The 18269-nt window shown below is 43.6% G+C and overlaps 1 long non-coding RNA gene across 1 annotated transcript in view; it reads left to right on the top strand.

Annotated features, from left to right (window-relative positions):
* Positions 1-5892, top strand: part of LOC148686162 (uncharacterized) — a 345039-nt gene extending 339147 nt beyond the window's left edge. Inside the window, exon 4 of the long non-coding RNA XR_015948848.1 lies at positions 5730-5892. This is a non-coding gene — a long non-coding RNA (uncharacterized LOC148686162). The remainder of the gene's footprint in view (positions 1-5729) is intronic.
* The last annotated feature ends 12377 nt before the right edge of the window (positions 5893-18269 follow it).

Genomic DNA, 18269 nt, shown 5'->3' with positions numbered 1-18269 from the left:
GTTCTGAGTTGGATTGCAGCCACAATACGGCTATCCCTTAGAACACTCAAATAATATGAAGTTATTTGATTCCTTTCTCACCTTCCAGCCTCTCATGAAGGCTCAAGGTGCTTTGTTTGCAGTCCTTTTCATGTTGTCCTCAGATTTGGCAGATTTGTGAATGAAGTTGGGCAGGGGGTGAGCTAGCTGAATGCAAGTCTCAATGGCCAAGCATTCAAACTCAGATCTCCCTCATCCAGAAACCCTCACGGGGCCATCAAACGGACTCTCCCTAACATTCCTCATTTGCTATATGAAGTATGTGAGCAGAAGATAGGACCTAGAATACTGGTAGCTGGATCTTGAACACAAGGTTACTGGAATATCTGAAGAAGTGTGCATGAATACGAAAGCTTATTACCCAGAATAAACTTAGTTGGTCTCTAAGGTGCTACTGGACAATTAAAAAAAAAAAAATTATTTATTTCGACAAGGTTACTGAATTTGCAAACCACAAGTCTTTTGTTGTTGTTGTTGCTGCTGCTGCTGCTCCAAACTGTTTTTGAAGCAATCCCATGGATTTCAGTGAATACACAGGGTGGAGTGCAACTAATGAGTCCCATCAGTGGAAATCCATAGAAGAACTTCCATTTGCACAATGGAGCTTTCCCCCCCACCCTCTTCTCCCATGACACCCTGAGGTTGGCTCTGAGGGGTGTTGGGAGAACCGCCGAAACAGCACATGGAGCAGGAGAATGGGATGGTTCCTGATAGAACGATCACATAGCACAACGCTGAAATTCTCTCGTGGTCTGTGGCTACTGCATCTTGCCACCATGCCCAGTCAGTGTTCTATTTCAGAAAGCACTGGATTTTCTGAATTTGTCTCAATCTGTTGTGAACTTCAGGCATACAGAGTAGGCATGCTAATGATGCAACTCATTACCAAAGTAACAATGGCCATCAAGTTTGCACTGGCATTAAATAAACACCCCAGCATCCAACTTCCAGTGCAGCTTATTTGGCTATGGACCATGCCAGAAAAAAAAAGAGTATCGTTCTTACCTTAACATCCGATACCCATGCTTGGTGCCTAGGCTATATCAGATATCCTGCTCCTCTTATCTGCACAAAGGCTAGATTGCTATATTAGGATGATAAGTCTTATTAAAGAAAAATGCAGCCATTGTTATGCATACCAGGCCTGGAAAAACTCTTATTTAACATGTCAAGAGGTCGCAGTATTATTATTTTTTGCTTCCTGTTTGACTTTAAAAATAGTCCATCTATCCAGTGTTTAGGGCATTTAAAAACAACAGCATGTAACTCAGGGGGGATACTCTGAAGCAGGGGTGGCCAACTCCCAAGAGACTGTGATCTACTCACAGAGTTAAAAACTGGTGGTGATCTACCCCCTTTTTGGAGGTTCAGGTCAAAATTGTTGAGTTTTTTTTAGGAAGGAGGAAGGCCCATTTTGTAGGGGTTTAGGTCAAAGTTGTAGGGCTTGTTTCAGGGGAAAGGAAAGCCCTGTTTCTTTGGGGTGCAGGGCAAAAATGTTGAGCTTTTTTTTAGGGGAGTCAAAGTTGTTGAGCTTCTTTGGGGGGAGCCAGTGGTCTACCAGTGATCTACCACAGACGTCCAGTGATCTACCGGTAGATCTCGATCTACCTGTTGGACGTGCCTGCTCTAAAGACTCCAGCACACTATTGGTGCCATATAGCCCCAAGCAAATCAGCTGTAAATTAAGCCACAATCAAATGAGTGGGAAGTTGGTTTCAGTGGGACTTACACTTGATAAACTTTCTCTGGATCATGACAGTTTATTGATAACATTCATACTCCACCCTTCTCTCGAAAGCAGAGGTTTTCAACCTTTTTGAGTCCACAGCACCCTTGTGGAGCTCAGGAGGCCTTGGCCCAGTATACCTGAAGGAGCATCTCCACCCCCATCATTCTGCCCGGACCCTGAGGTCCAACGCCGAGGGCCTTCTGGCAGTTCCCTCACTGCAAGAAGCAAAGCTACAGGGAACCAGGCAGAGGGCCTTCTCGATAGTGGCACCCGCCCTGTGGAACGCCCTCCCATCAGAGGTCAAAGAGATAAACAACTACCTGACATTTAGAAAACATCTGAAGGCAGCCCTCTTTAGGGAAGTTTTTAATTTGTGGCATTTTATTGTATTTTAATCTTTGCTGAAGCCGCCCAGAGTGGCTGGGGAGACCCAGACGGATGGGTGGGGTACAAATAATAAATTATTATTATTATTATTATTATTATTATTATTATTATTATTATTTCGTCACCCCTTGCTGACAGAGCTGGCAGCCTCTCACCCTTTTTCGAGCACCCTCCCTTGTGGGGTGTTCCCGCGGCCTCCTGTCCTCTCCCCTCTCCTTGGGAGTCCTCTGGGCAGCCACTGCTACTGCCCCTGATCTCTGAGCTCCCCCCTCCCTGCCCCACAGAGAGGTGCCTCTTCACACTGCCCCACAGGCCCTGGGACTTGTCTGCCCATTCCCAACAGCAAGGACTGGTGGAGTGGATGGCTGGGCTCCCTCGCCCACTTGCTTGCTTACTTGGAGGCCTCCTCAGCTCCTGGCAACCAGCACCCCCTGGCCAGCCCTAGAGACACTGTTCACCTGGGGAGCTTGTAGCCAGGGATGCTGCAGCAAGCAGCTGTGCAAGTGTTTGGCAGAGATGTGAGAAGGCGTCAAAGGAGGGAGGGGAGGGAAGAGGGTCAGAGGCCAGGGTTGCCCGTGGCACTCCTGTCATTCAAGGCACCCCAGGGTGCCACGGCACACTGTTTGAAAACCAGTGCCCTGAGGAATTAGAGAGGTATAAGTGAAGTCACCCCACTGAATGGCAGTACACTGGTCCAAGGCTACCTGTCACATTTCAGAGCCGAGTGTAGCACCCAAGAGACTGGATCTCACTCTTGGGTTGTTTGGACTGGTTAGGTGCCATCCCACTCGTTGACCAGGAGAGGGGAACCTGTGACCCTCAAGACCTTGATGGGCTCCAATTCCCATCAGCCTTAACCACCATGGCCAATAGTCAAGGATGATGGGGAGCTGGATTCCAACAACATTTGGAGGATCACAGGTTCCCCACTCCTACCCTCTTTCAATCAACATATATGTAGCTGAGTTGCTTATTATCTGTCCATACCTACCATTTTCTTTTCTCCTATAGAATCAGGGCCGGCTCTAGGTAGACCCCCGGTGGCGCGGTGCAAAGCCGCGCGGAAACCATGCTGCGCCCTGCGAGGGCGGGGGCGCCGGAGCGATCTCCGCCCCTCAGCGCCAGGGCGCGCGACCTGCTCGAGACTGCCCTGTATAGAATCATAGCCCTCAAATCTAGTCCAACCCCTTTGCAATGCAAGAATCTCAACCTGTGGTCCCCCATTCCAAACTGAAACCATACCAGACCTTGCTTAGTTTTGCAAATGTGCTAGCAGTTTAATTGGTGCACCAACGGCACTGCTAGACCTCCAGGTCTGACTTGGAGTTTCCAGGTTTTCCTGGTGCCCTCCAGTTGGTGGGTTTGAATATTCAGGTGGGCCAGGGTGCTACTATTACTACCACTCCTACATTGAGAAGACCACATGCAACTTGCAAGCCTCATCCTGGCAGCTTTTATAACATTATTATAACATAAACATCAGGGAAGGGGCATCTTCCCTCCTCTGTACATCTCTCCCAATTAACCTCTGTCTCCAAGGCCTGCCCCATGACATCACCAGGGGATGCGCCTAGGTTGAGGTTTGAAATATCAGGGTCTGGGATGCTCCTGACCTGGCAAACCTAAGTCCTAGTGATGTTATCTAGTACAGAGATGCAGAACCCGTGGCCCTCCAAATGCTATTGGACTCACAACTCCCATTAGTCCCAACCCACACAGCTAATGGTCAGCGATGATGGGAACTGTAGTCCAACACCTTCTGGAGGCTCACATACATTGGTTTCATGTTTCCTTTCATCCATTTTTTTAAAATACAACATGTACAAGTTGTTTTTGTGTGTGTGTGCTTCAGTCTTTCTGTGTGATCCCCAGGCTTTGTGTTCCTCCCTTGCTGTGGCTACTGGATCTTCTAAACACAGTGGTAGATCTACATTTTTTGAGCCCAGAAGCTTGAACTGTTACGGGGGCCCCTTCACAACCAGCAGTGAGGTCTGAGTAACCATGGTTATCTTCTTCAATGGGATTCTTCCATGACAGATCACCACAATTTTTTTTAAAAAAGAAATAACTACTACACCTCAGATTTTGATTAAAATTGCTGTACTGGATTTGATTAAAATTGCTGTACTGGATTATCTCACATGGCGTGAATAAGAATTTCCTACGCCTTATAGTTTTTGAATCATGTGACTCAAATTGGGTCTAGTAGACCCAAAATTTTGAAGCAATGTTGACGAAAGTCACTTCTGGAGCCCCTCTGAGATTAAGGGCCCTGAAGCTTAAACTTTATTAGTTTTATAGTAAACCCACCTCTGTCTAAGCAATGAGTGCTGTTCTGGATATCCCTTGACCTTCAGGTACTGAGAGATGCTTAACAGTTGCCCTATTCCTCCAAACAGTGTGCTTGAACCTTGAAGAAGTCAGTAAATGTTTGGAGTATGTAAGCAACACACTGGATTTTTTCTGGCAGGTTTTTGTTTGTGTTGTAGCCCAGCTAAATGGCATATGGGTGAGAAACAGTTGAAGAAAATCGTACAGCTGAGAAGGCACAGGTGAGCTGAGTAAATGCCAGGCAGGGAGTAAATGCCAGGAGACAGTACCAGAATCAGTTTAGTCATGCTGGCCACACGACCCAGAAAGTTGTCTGTGAACAAACGCCGGCTTCCTTTGCCTGAAGTGAGATGAGCACTGCACCCCATAGTCACCTTTGTCTGGACTTAACCATCCAGGGGTCCTTTACCTTTTACCTTACATTTCAACACCTGGGAAGGGTGATGTGGCTTTAAGGACAAGCTTAGCATCTGAAAAGGCACTGGGAGCTGCTGGTCTGGATTGGTGCTCCTCCTTGTGGATAGGAACTGCATGTTGGTAGATATGACCATTATGGGTTACTTTCTCTGGCCCTGTTCCTATAGCTTGTTGCTTCTGAGTACCGGTACTGGTCTTAACAGCTTTTCCTGGTTATCCTGAACTCTCATATAGTATCAAACAATCTCTCTCTCTCTCTCTCTCTCTCTCTCTCTCTCTCTCTCTCTCACACACACACACACACACACACACACACACACACACACACACAGAGAGAGAGAGAGAGAGCAATTTTTTTTTTTAAAAAAAGGATAGGGCTCATTTACTTTTAACAGCCACACCTGGTAAAACTTCCTCCACTACAGAATTGTTACAGGTAACATTTACGTCAACATTTGCATTTCACTGCCCTACATGTAACCAGCATGTTTTACTTTTGAAGTAACAGCAAATAAAGAATGTAACAAGATCCCTGCTGAAGAGGCCAGTGATCCATTGAATAAGAATGTATATCGTGCAAATAACTAACACTTCATTGGAATGGTTGAAGGAACAATGTTGTTGATAGATACCTAACTGAATTGGTAGAAGGTACCTCTTGGACCAATTAAAGGTTAGCTCAATGATTGATTTAATTACCGGTACTTATCAATTTTACTATACAGTATGCTTAGCAAATATATGTGTGTGCATCTGTCTATATATGTGTGTACTTTATTGGATACATGACTATGTTTGTAAAGGGATTCTATTGTCTTTGATGTAGTGTTTCACGTGGGAAGTAAAGGAAAAACAGCTTGGAAAGAGAGAGAGGATTTTCGGGAGCTGATGTCAAACATGGGAATTCCTCTCCTGCTAAGGTCAGTCTAAGTTTATAAGACTCGTGTGGATATGGGTCATAGCTGCCAAGTTTTCCCTTTTCTCGCGAGGAAGCCTATTCAGCATAAGGGAAAATCCCTTAAAAAAAGGGATAACTTGGCAGCTATGATATGGGTGTTCTTATGAGCTTGTAACCATAGCTGCCAAGTTTTCCCTTTTCTCGCGAGGAAGCCTATTCAGCATAAGGGAAAATCCCTTAAAATAAGGGATAACTTGGCAGCTATGCTTGTAACATTATAGTTGTATATTTTATGTGATCAGAATATTGTATGTAATCAGAATAGCTCCAAATGTTTGTGGTGGTGAGATGGGCCTGGTGTTCAGGATGGGAAGGTGCGCTTCCCACTGTGTGTATGGAACTGATCTTTAGGGAAGGGCTCGCAAGTAGAACACTTAAAGGGCCATGAATCAGTCCCCAGCATCTCTAGGAAAGGTCCAGTCTGAAACTCTAGTTACCTGCTTCCTGTCTTTTTCATTCTTTAAAAAAAGTTTTTATTGGGGGGGGTTTGTGTTACAAAGCAACCAGATAAACAGGGAACGGGTACATCTATTGTTTCCATTTTCAGTTCATAGTTTTTCACAACTTTTTCACAGCTTGTTTATGTTTGATGAGAGACATTTTGCCATAGACAAGGGAAAGGGGAAGGGGGAGAGAGATGGGGATATTGTTCTTTCATTCTATTGCTTATTCTTAGTGTTTGTGTCACCATCATATGAGTAGGTCCTTTGTGTATTTATTTATTTTTATTGGTATTGAGAGAGGTTAGGGCAGGGGTCCCCAAACTTACCCGGCTTCGGGCCGGTTCCTCCGGCGCCAACTGCATGGCGAGCCGGAGGGCGAGGGAACGCGATCCCATACGCGCACGCACTCGCTTTTTCTGGTGCGGCGTGGCACCGGAAATGGCTTCTGCACATGCACATATGTCATTTCTGGTGCACTTCCGGGTCGGCGCAGCACCAGAAATAGCTTGTGCGTGTGCATATGGGAGAGCATTCCCCTGTCCTCCGACCCGCGCGTGCGCACAAGCTATTTCTGGTGCCGTGCTGACTCGGAGATGGGCAATCACACTGCGGTGCACCAATAAGAGCAGGCAGCCATCGGGAGCCGCACAATTGGCTTGCGTGGGCCGCATCCGGCCTCTGGGCCTTAGTTTGGGGACCCCGGGTTAGGGGCTCCTAAGCTTGGTTGGTTGTGTTTAGTTGATTGTGGCATGGCTTATTTGTATGAGGGAGGGAGGCTAGGTTGTTGGGTCAGATTAGCCATATTGATTTGTATGTTGTTGCAGAGGATTGATCATTGTCCTGTTCTTGTGTGTATGTAATAAAGGGGAACCATACTGGGCTGAAGGCATCCCCTATAGCTTGTTCCCATGCTAGTTGGGCTTGTTAACTTTTCTAGTAGGGCAGTTTATACCTGCTTCCTGTCACAAAAACAAGAAGAGCCTGCAGGATCAGGCCAGTGGCCTAATCGAGCATCCTTTTCTCAGAGTGGCCAACATAGTGGCCAGCCATATGCCCCTGCCCACTTTGGCCTTTGGCCTGCCCATCACTAGCAAATGTCCTCTGGAAAGTTGCTCAGGAGGAAATGATGCCCTCAGTCAAGGTTTTTTTTTTAGTACCCAAAGCTAGTCAGTTTCATTTGGCACCTGAGGCAGAAGAGCTCACAAGCATCTCCTTTCCACCTCCCTCCTCTGGCAGTAAAAATGCTGCCATTGTAATTTTAAATAACTATCAATTTGCTGTCCTTTGATGATACTGTTGATTTGCCGCCTAAGGCAGCCACCTCATTTTGCCTCAGGTTAGGACCGGCCCTGTACAGAGGCACTTGTAGCAGATCTTATTCATAGCCTGCCTTGGTTATCACTTGCAGCAGCAGCAACAGTACCTCCTACCTCCAGGGTGGGAAGAGGTACTGCAGTGTTACATCTGTTTTTCGTGGAATATCATCTGAAATTTTCAGTAGCCCAGAAATGAAAATTATAAATTGTTGAGATTTAAAAATAAAAAATATATACACTGGAAAACGTTATCCATAGGTGTCGGCCTGATATCATTGATCCTTCCATTTTTGCCATTGTTGACATGTTGACGTAAAGCAACAAGGAGGCTAATGAAGCTACTACGCACATTGTCTTAAGACCTGCATATTTCAGTAGGGAAACTGGATAGCTTTTTGCAATTAAAATAAAGGCAAGCATGACGTTCTACTTAAGCAGATTGTCTGTATGAAGGCTTTATTGTAGCTGCAGATTTAGAGCAGCCTATGAAAAGGTTTTCTGTGCTCGCTGCAGGGTGAAGGACATTGCATCAGCAGGCATTCTTGTTCCTGAACACCTATTTGCCAACTTCCCTTTGTGAATGGGCACTTGCAAACTTAGAAGCCTGTGCTTGTGTTTGCACTCCTCATTCTTGTTTATACCTGGGCGAGATTCTTAAGGGAGAAGAAGTAGATAGGGTTGCAGAAAACACCCCAGCGATCAGCCAACTATGCACAGGTTTTATTTCATATCAGGACTGATCAAGTGTACATGTCAGGAATAGGGTGCCTATTTAGGCACTGATTTATGAGCTTTGTTTCGCTGGTATCTAAATTTCTGAAAAGCTCTTCCTGGACCATCTTATTCACTTGCATTCCTTTAAATAACCCGAGTTTTCTTCACTGCCCTTAAAGTACTTGCCAAGTTGTCTTCTATGCCACTAGCATGCAATAATGCTGGGAGTTAAAATAAGGAATGTCTCTTGTTATGTTAATGACACTTTTTTATGCTGCTTTAACTTAATGTCTATTTATGGAGACATGACTCCTTATTTGAGTCACTACTGAGGGATATCCCTCCATTCAACTGAATTATTCCCTTGCTTCTTTATCACTGTCTCTTTGAGGTTTTCCACACTAGGAGTGGAATAATCAGTCCATTTCAGTTCTCTGCTTCTCGTGTTTCCAGACTTAAATTGCATATATCCGTGAATGCTTATAGATGTACACTTTGCATGGACAAGTATGACATTTGGAATGCATTTATACAAAATATAGTAGGTTTAAAACTAACATATATGTAGTTGGATAATAAAAATACATATACATTAGATAAATATATGTGGGTTGCAATTGTTAACTCTTGTAATGATATAGTATACCCTTTTTACTTTTTATATTATGTTGTTCAATTAAACTGTTATTAAAATAGTAATGTTTCCATCCTTAAATTTCATTCCCCACATTTCTGCAGCAATTGGAGATTAAAAAAAACCAACTGAAAATATTTATCCTTTTATTGTGAATATCTCCTAATAAGCAAACCTTTGTGTGCAGTTTTGAATAATGTGTACCTTTCATCAAGGTGTTTCTTGGATTACAATGATGTTGTTTGCCATTAGCTGTGCTGTCGAAGCTTTTTCTGATGTTATTTGGGTTGCTTTGTGGATTTTTTTTACTGTATTTTTAACCTATGCTCTTAAAGATGTTGTAAGTTGCATGGAGACCTTTTTCTGTTCAACAAGCAGCTAAAAAGTTTTAATAATACACAGTGTGTATCTGAAGAAGTGTGCATGCACATGAAAGCTCATGCCAAAATAAAAAACTTAGTTGGTCTTTAAGGTACTGTTGGAAGGAATTTTTTTTTTAATTTTGTTTCAACTACGTCAGATCAACACGGCTACCTACCTGTAACTAATATTATTATGTTATTAAATGCTTTTTTATTGATTCTAAATAAATCTGAATTGGGGGGGATCTGCACAATTGAGAAATAGATACTGCAGGGGTGGTTTTGGGGGGGGAGGGGTCTCTGACCTTCTCACATCCTTTTTCGCAACCGTCTCCTGCCTGTCCCTGACATTCCACAGGTCCGAGGAGATTTCCGGCAAAAATGTTCATTTAAAGGATAATAGCTCCCAAATATTTTCCTTTGTGTCTCTTTCCCCCACCTGCTCAACAAAGACGTCAGGAGCCTGAATCGGGGTAAAACAGGGATTACTGGCTTGATGCCCAGGGTTTGCTAGATTCAGCCGTGCATGTGTTTTATGTAAGTGACCTCCTGCACCAATAAAAGGCCTTCTCTCTCTCTCTCTCCAAACTGTTCCGTCATGCTTGATCTCGCTTATGTGAAGTCACACTTAGACTTTTGTTTTGTTTCGGGGTTTATCATTGGGTTTCATAAACAAGAATAATGTTATACAAATAAGTATACCCAGTTTTCTCATGTCATTTGTATATCACAAAAATAGCATAATAAATGTGGGAAAATATGCACATGTTTCATTATTAGTGGTCAATGTATAAGTTCTTGGTTTGAACAATTGGGAAGAAGAAGAAGAAGAAGAAGAAGAAGAAGAAGAAGAAGAAGAAGAAGAAGAAGAAGAAGAAGAAGAAGAAGAAGAAGAAGAAGAAGAAGAAGAAGAAAAGGTGGGGAGTGGGGAGTGGGCTCAGGTCGGGTGGTTATACTTCTATTATTCTACTTAGTGTATGTGTGGGGTTTTGTCAGTGTTCCTTGTATGAGTTCTCTTACTATTCGCCTGTTGTATTTCCTTGGTGGTGAGAGAGGTTGGGGATGGCTTAGGGTGTGGTTGGTTGTCTTTGGTTGGCTGTAATGAGAACTGATTTTGTGTGTAAGCGGGGTGTGGGTGTGTGGGTGTATTTTTGAATCGGGTTAGCCAGACTGATTTGTATGCTGTTGGCGGATTCTTGTTGTTGTCTTGTGTATGTGATAAAGGGGAACCAAACCGGGTTGAAGGCGTCTTCTTCTATTTGTCCCCATGTCAGTTTCAGTTTATTGGTTAGTTTTTCTAATAAGGCTGTTTCCCATACTTTGATAAGTCACACTTAGATTTGAGTCATCTTCCAGCATCTGACTTGAAGGGGTGCCTCATGAGCGCCCAATTGTGTTTGGTCGACGTGGTGTGTTGGAAGCTGCTATGCCATCTTACGGTAGTCACCTGTTCCACTTAGTTACAACTGAAGCTCAACTGAAACTCAACTATATGGATATTCCACACTTTCTATGAGGAGCTCAAGGCAGTACAGTATATGTCAAATATCTCCTGTATTTTGAAATTATTGTTTTTATTATACAGTGGTACCTCAGTTTACAAACACAATTGGTTCTGGAAGTCTGTACTTAACCTGAAGCATACTTAACCTGAAGCGAACTTCCCCATTGAAAGTAATGGAAAGTGGATTAATCTGTTCCAGACGGTCTGTGGAGTACTTAACCTGAAGCAAACTTTCCCATTGAAAGTAATGGAAAGTGGATTAATCTGTTCCAGACAGGTCTGTGGAGTACTTAAACTGAAGCGTACTTTACCCGAGGTATGAGTGTAATTGGTTATGGAAGTCCGTACTTAACCTGAAGCGAACTTTCCCATTGAAAGTAATGGAAAGTGGATTGATCCATTCCAGACAGGTCCGTGGAGTACTTAAACTGAAAATACTCAAACCGAGGCATACTTAAACCGAGGTAATTTATTATGTGTGGGGGGGACCTGTGGCCCACCAGGTGATGTTGGGCTCCAACCCCCTCACCATCTTTATTGGGGAGGGGGAGTGTTTCCACTACTTCTTCTTTTTAAAATTTATTTTATTTTGACAAAGTAATAATCATACATAAATAAGGATAAAAATGTGCACCCCACCACTGAGACCATTCCATTGTAACTATCCAACCTCCCAAAATGTCAGAACTTCTTGCGATGGTTTGACCCCTTTCCGTTTTAATAGTACAAATTCTACAAACACCCTCCATATCTCCTCAAAATCATTTCTCCTGCATATTCCCCATCTTAATGGCACATGTTAATTTATCATTAATAGCTATTTCCCACACCTCTTTATAACATTCTTCCATTTTTTTTATTCTGCTTGCCCCTTCCACTTCTTAGCTGTCATAATTCATGCAGCTGTCAATAAATTTGAGAGCTAGTCCTTCCTAGCCTGCGAACCTTCTACCCCATCGTAAATTGATAATATTTAAAGCTGACTTTTGGTCAGCTTTAACCCAGTGATTTCTGTTATCTCCTTAACCACCCTAAACCCTCAACATCTTTGACCATTGACCATACTGGCTAAAGTTGAAGAGTTGGAGTCCAGAAACATCTGGAAAGCCATAAGATCCTCCACCTCTTGATTTGTTTGATTTCTCTTACCTGCCCTTCACCATACTCCAATGATTAATGAGAAAAGGAATTGCATTCAAAAATTACCAGAGGGGAGAATATTCTCCCCTCATGGGTGGGGAGCAAGTTGACCATGGGATGCTTGCAGGCGCTCTTTCTTTCAATTTCCAAATCATCTCTTTGGGAATCACTCTGCAACCTTCCTGGGAGAGCTACCAAGTCTCCCGTATTCCCCGGGAAACCCCCGTTTTTCCGGCTGTCCCCAGCCGAAAAAACGGATTTTTTTGTTTTTTCCCCGGTTTATTCTGGCACGATGGCCATTTTGGAATTGGGCAGAGCATGCTCAGAAGCGACTTTTGATGCTGCTCTGCCCAGTTCCAAAATGGCTGCAGCGCGACTTCTGGTGCGGCGGCCATTTTGGAACTGGGCACAGCAGCATCAAAAGTCACTTCTGAGCATGCTCCGCCCAGTTCCAAAATGGCGACAGCGCTACTTCCGGTCTGCTACTTCCAGTCTGGTCCCTTATTTCTCAGGCAGAAACTTGGCAGGTATGTTCCTGGGGGCTCACGTTTCTTGAAAACTTCATACCATCATCAAACTGGGCTTTCCTGTAAGCGCAGGAAGGTGATGAGACTGTCTATTTTTCACTAAGCAGCCATTTGTTGTTATTTCTGCAAGTGAGGTCTTTTTTTAATTATTAAAGAAATCAGTGTGGATTTTTTTTTAAAAAAAATTACGGATAAAAAAAGGCCCCCACTTAAAAAGATAGACCACACCCATCTCTGGCATTCAGTAGCTAGGCTCCCCACTTTCTCATGCCTCTAATAAAGCCCCAAGGAATGTATCGTGATGGTTTCCCTATTAGGGTGGCCGCAGAATGCTGGAGGAATGTTTGCTGGAAAGAAAAGCGTAGAGGCACCACCCGTTGCCACCGCCTAGTGCTTCAGTGAGCTCAGCACCCACACACTAAAGTGCCATGAGGAGGGGGCTGAAAAATAGAAGCTGCTTTTGCAGAAGAGGAGATCTTTCAAGAAACTAGATCACCAGCTTTGGCAAAGCAATAAATCAACACAGTTCAGGGGTGCCCGGTTGCCCCCAAGATTGAACGTGTGTGATGTTGCATGCATAGTGCTCAACATCACAAATGTCTCCCAACACCATGTAGGCTAGTGCAGACTTCTGCTAGGCTGCACCGGCCCCCCAGCATTTGGAGATGCTATGAGGACCAGTGTGGCCAGAAGAGCATCTTCCAGCAGAATTGAATCGAACCTTTGCATTGGACCTACCAGTGAGTTGCAGCTCCTCACTCACAGAAAACCCTCCAAGGTGTCCTATGATTTATCTAAATACCCACAGCCCCTTATTTGACCCAAGAGGTTACTGCAACCAATTTCTGATGAGTTTAGGTGTACAGTTTCATGTTTCAACTGCCCCCCCTTTTTTGCCTTACTGAGTTGTATGCAGCAGCATGGGAGCAACCAGAGAAACAGACGTAACAGCTGCTCCTTTCTGAGTAACATGTAATTGGGGCTGAGATTAGCCCATTGGTCTTCAGCTCTTGGGTTTTTGCCCTTTCTACTTTTCCCAAGGATTCTTAAATGAAAGCAATGGAAAAGCAGTAGCAGCCAGTCTAGTGTAAAGTTGCTTCAACATCCATGCAGGAATGCTAAATTTCCTCTTGTGTTATGGGCACATGTTTTTGGTGTCATTTAAATGGCTAGAAAGTGCTTGCTGGATGTAACGCCGAACTGCTCCTCTCAATGGCAAGGCAATATAGGATATTTTGTTGGAGCACATACACTGGGTAATAGCAGAAAAGTGTAAATAGCATGCTCGGCAGATTTATGGAGTACCCGGGGTTAGGGGGTCAGGCCATTTGCTGTCATTCAAGGCCGTTTGGCAAATACTGGCGTGTGCTAGATGTGTTTAATGAGTGCCTTCAAGCTGTGAAACTGCTGATTTATCCATATGAAACAGCTGGAAGTTGAGCAGATATAGGTATTTAGGCAGCACAGTACATAAGCCACTTAAGCTGTTGCATTTAGTGTTTAAACAAATGCACTTGCTTGCTCCTTGAGTGCATTCTTGCGGGGTTGTCCACTAGAGTTGGACCAAACTCCCATATATAATTCTTTCTAGATTTTGAGGTTGAGTATTCACTGGATATTTGCTGTGTATCCATATAATCTAGTGATCTTTGACATTAAAGGGCATTTCGTTTCAGCACTTGATAGATTACATGTATTGGTAAGTAGTATTTGACAGTCAACAGGCCCATATTTCATATTTGACACATTCCAAAGTTATGAAGAACACTTTATTTTAAGCTTGTAACAAATTCCGTCTGCTGTTAAGAGCTGTTTTGAAAAGGCAGACCTTGAGCTAAGATAGGCTTCCCATCCTTGGTGTAAGTGGTTAGCTAATTATCTCTCGTGTTGAATTTGTGTTGAATCCAGAGAGAAAAGATCTGATGGATCTGTTAATCTTGACTAGGACTCTGTTCACATTTCCCCCTCTTAAGTTTTCCGTGGCTGTAGTGTAGATGCAACCATGGCCTTCCTTAGATTGTCTGATGTCAGGAGCTGGAGCCTGGCGTAGGTCACCAATAAATGAAGGCGGCACTGTGGTATAAACCACTGAGCCTTTGGGGCTTGCTGATCAGAAGGTTGGCGGTTCGAATCCGTGTGACAGGGTGAGCTCCCATTGCTCTGTCCCAGCTCCTGCCAACCTAGCAGTTCAAAAGCACACCAATGCAAGTAGATAGATAGGTACCGCTGCGGCGGGAAGGTAAACGGTGTTTCTGTGCGCTGCTCTGGTTCGGCAGAAGTGGTTTAGTCCTGCTGGCCACATGACCCGGAAAGCTGTCTGTGGACAAACGCTGGCTCCCTCAGCCTGAAAGCGAGATGAGTGCCGTAACCCCATAGTCACTATTGACTGGACTTAACCGTCCAGGGGTCCTTTATCTTTATCTTTACCTTTTACCACCAATAAAACAACAGAGCACCTGACAAAGGTAAAGGTACCCCTGACCATTACGTCCAGTCGCGGACAACTCTGGGGTTGCGGTGTTCATCTCACTTTATAGGCTGAGGGAGCCAGCGTTTGTCCGCAGACAGCTTCCAGGTCATGTGGCCAGCATGACTATGCCACTTCTGGCAAACCAGAACAGCACATGGAAACACCGTTTACTTTCCCATCGGAGTGGTACCTATTTATCTACTTGCACTTTGATGTGCTTTCGAACTGCTAGGTGGGTAGGAACTGGGACCGAGCAATGGGAGCTCACCCTGTCATGGGGATTTGAACCGCCAACCTTCTGATCGGCAAGCTCTAGGCTCAGTGGTTTAGGACACAGTACCACCCGCGTCCCTGATATTAGTGGTTAACTCTTTATTCAAAGAAACAAAACAGCTCAGTCTTAGGGGTCACAGCAACCCTTCCGGTTAGGTCTTTTCCCAATGAAACAGTTGCAAGGACTGAAGGTCCCTGCCTTCCCACTGCTCTATAAGGCTCCTCTCCTTGTTCCTTCCCCAGCAGCCTAAGGCTTCATGGTCTTGCCTCTTGTTTTCTCTGTGTGTTCTGGGAGACCAGGGGGGTGGGGAAGGGAGCTGGTAAGCAGTAGGAGGGGGATCCTCCCTGGATTCTTCAGCAGCCCATCTCCACTCATCTCACCACCAATGCCCTGGCTCTGAGCCTTCTTCCCCTGGGGGGTTCCTTTGGGGGTTCCCCAGCAGGTGCCTCCCACCACTCTTCTGCATCCAGCCAGTCCATGACATCTGCTGTGGTTGAATGTATTATTTCCTAAAGGCTGGTGTTTTAGGCAGCCATTTTGAAACATTTGAACCTCCTGGCCAGTGCTTGGATGGAAGACTTTCTGAAATTCACGTGTATGCCACCTATACAGTATTTATTTTTTTAGTCTGTTTCTTTTGACTTTGCTCTTTGTGCTTGTTGTGTTTGAAATCCAGATTATTTTGTTGGAATACTGAAATTATCCTATGTTTTTTCTCATTTGAACTCATTGATATGTTTGGCAACTTTTAAAAAAGTTAAATTAATGGATTATATCCAACTAACTCAAATTCATTGATTTCAGTGGACTTTTTTAAAAAAAAAAAAATTTAATGACAACTTTTGAGATAAAATACAATAAGAATCAAACTAGTCTACAGAACAAGAATATTTTTTATAAAAAAAGAAGAAAAAGAAGATCTGTAAGGCCCTTTACCATACAGTATTTATATCATATATATCCACATCCAGAGAGGTAGACTGTGCCACCTGGGAGCCAACTTCTTTTCCCAGTCTCTCACCCTGGGGAACTTAATGGACCTTCTCTCGATTTCATGTAGCCGGACGCAACCCCATGTTTGTTCTGATCAACATTGGGCAGGGTGTACTTTGGAAAAGCAGCGTATAAATAAGCTAAAGCTCAGCTTATTTCAAGATGCATTGTGACTTGCAATTTCCACTGTTTGTATCTGTCGCAACAGCTTCGGAACTAAATACCACCTTTCAGAGCTCCTTTAAGCAGCCAAATGTACCATAGGCTGTTGCATTCTACATCAGCAATGAATGAATTGCTTTTGCTGAAATAGAATAAAAATGGCCTCTTTTGCTGCTGCTTCTGACATCTAGGAAAATGGCTATTGCCAACATACGTTGCACTACTGAGATTAAAATATGGTTTGATTCTACACTGAAATCAATAACAAGGCTCCCATTTATATTAAGTGAAGCAGTGTGTGAGCTAGAAATACTCACTCTGGCTCTTAGGTCTGTGAATATTTCAATGTTGGTATAAGCGACACCAGATGAAGACGTCAGGTTTCTAGATGTCCTCCAGATTCCACTGGTATTGGTATTGAGATGTGTCTAATGACCAGGAAGGTATTTTTCTGTCTGAAATATGTGCAATACATACATGAGAGTAATGGAGTTGCCCCTGACACATTTTTAATCTGGTTCCCATTGATACAGTTGCATGTCTTGGGACCAGGTCATATGTTCTGGTTTTTAAGACTTGTCTACATTATCAGGTTTTTGTGTGTGTGTGTGTGTGAGAGAGAGAGAGAGAGAAGTACTTTCAGTGTTTGAGGAGAGAACTTCTGTAAAATCGTAACTGCTTTTGTGCACTCTGCAAGCAATTGTTTTGATGGAGCTATGATTTCTTGCCCAGCCTCTCCTTCTAGAATTGGATTAGTCAAGTGCCTATTCTTATTAGACACAGTTCCAAAGTTGCATTTGCTCCTAGCGAAACTGAATGGAGGTAGTTGGCACGAGGAACAATTAATATAGTATAACTATATATTCTGTTCAGTTTGTAAGTCTCATGAAGGTTTTGTATTTGCCACGAGAGGTTCGCAGGGCTAACCCTCTTCAATTTGTACACTCTGTTATCTGATGCATAGCTTTTTGCTACATGTTTAATTCTTAGGTCTTTGCTACAGTAATGTAAGGTGTTTCTTTGTTTTACTGAGTCTTCACTTTGCTCAGCTACTTTACTTAAACAAAGAAAGCCAGCATCTTTGTCTCTTCTTTTCTCAGTGTCCCCATCTGCCTCCAGCTTCTCTAAACTTGGGCAAGACTCTAAATCATTTGTTAATCACAGCAAACATTTTGTCAGAATTACAGGCCTTTGCAAATACACCATGTATTGACAAAGTTGATGGTTTAAAGGAACTTGAAGGGTCACAATCATCTTGATTTTTCAGATAGCCTGTTACCAGGAGACTTCGTTTGTAAGCTGGAATCCTATGTAAAACTCGACGGATGCACTGAAATTGTGTTGAAATTTCTCCATTTCTTCCCGTATATACCTTAGGCTCAGAACTGTTCATGATAATTGCAGCTGCAGACAGAGGTTGACTCAGGAAGTCAACTTGTTCCACTGTCAGAGACTAGAATAGAACTCCTTCTCCTTGATGTCTAGTGTGGGGGTCTCTTTATTTTCCACTGCTTCGGGGAACTGTTCTCAAATTGTGAACTGGTCCCCCAAGATACTACTAAGTTGGTCAAATTCCAATTTGTAGTAGTTCTGGTACATACTGTCATCTTGACTATAAATCATTCTTCTTCCTGATGTACCAATTGGAACTCTATCCTCTCAGCCTGCTCTTATAAGGCAAACAGCCCATACCCTTGGGATTTCTGTTAGTAAGATAAATGGGCCAATCCTATAATTCTCTGACAAACTCATCCTCCTTGAATATGGATAACAAGGAAACATAAAATACCCGATGTTGCATCATCATCACCTTATGCAAGAGCACTAACTTGTCCCTCCCCCTAAGTGTAAACATTTTCCCAAATGTGT

Source organism: Zootoca vivipara, chromosome 3, assembly GCF_965207765.1.
Source record: "Zootoca vivipara chromosome 3, rZooViv2.hap1.1, whole genome shotgun sequence".
In the NCBI taxonomy this organism is placed as follows: domain Eukaryota; kingdom Metazoa; phylum Chordata; class Lepidosauria; order Squamata; family Lacertidae; genus Zootoca; species Zootoca vivipara.
The sequence above is the reverse complement of the archived record's forward strand: the minus strand, read 5'-3'. Positions and strand labels throughout refer to the sequence as shown.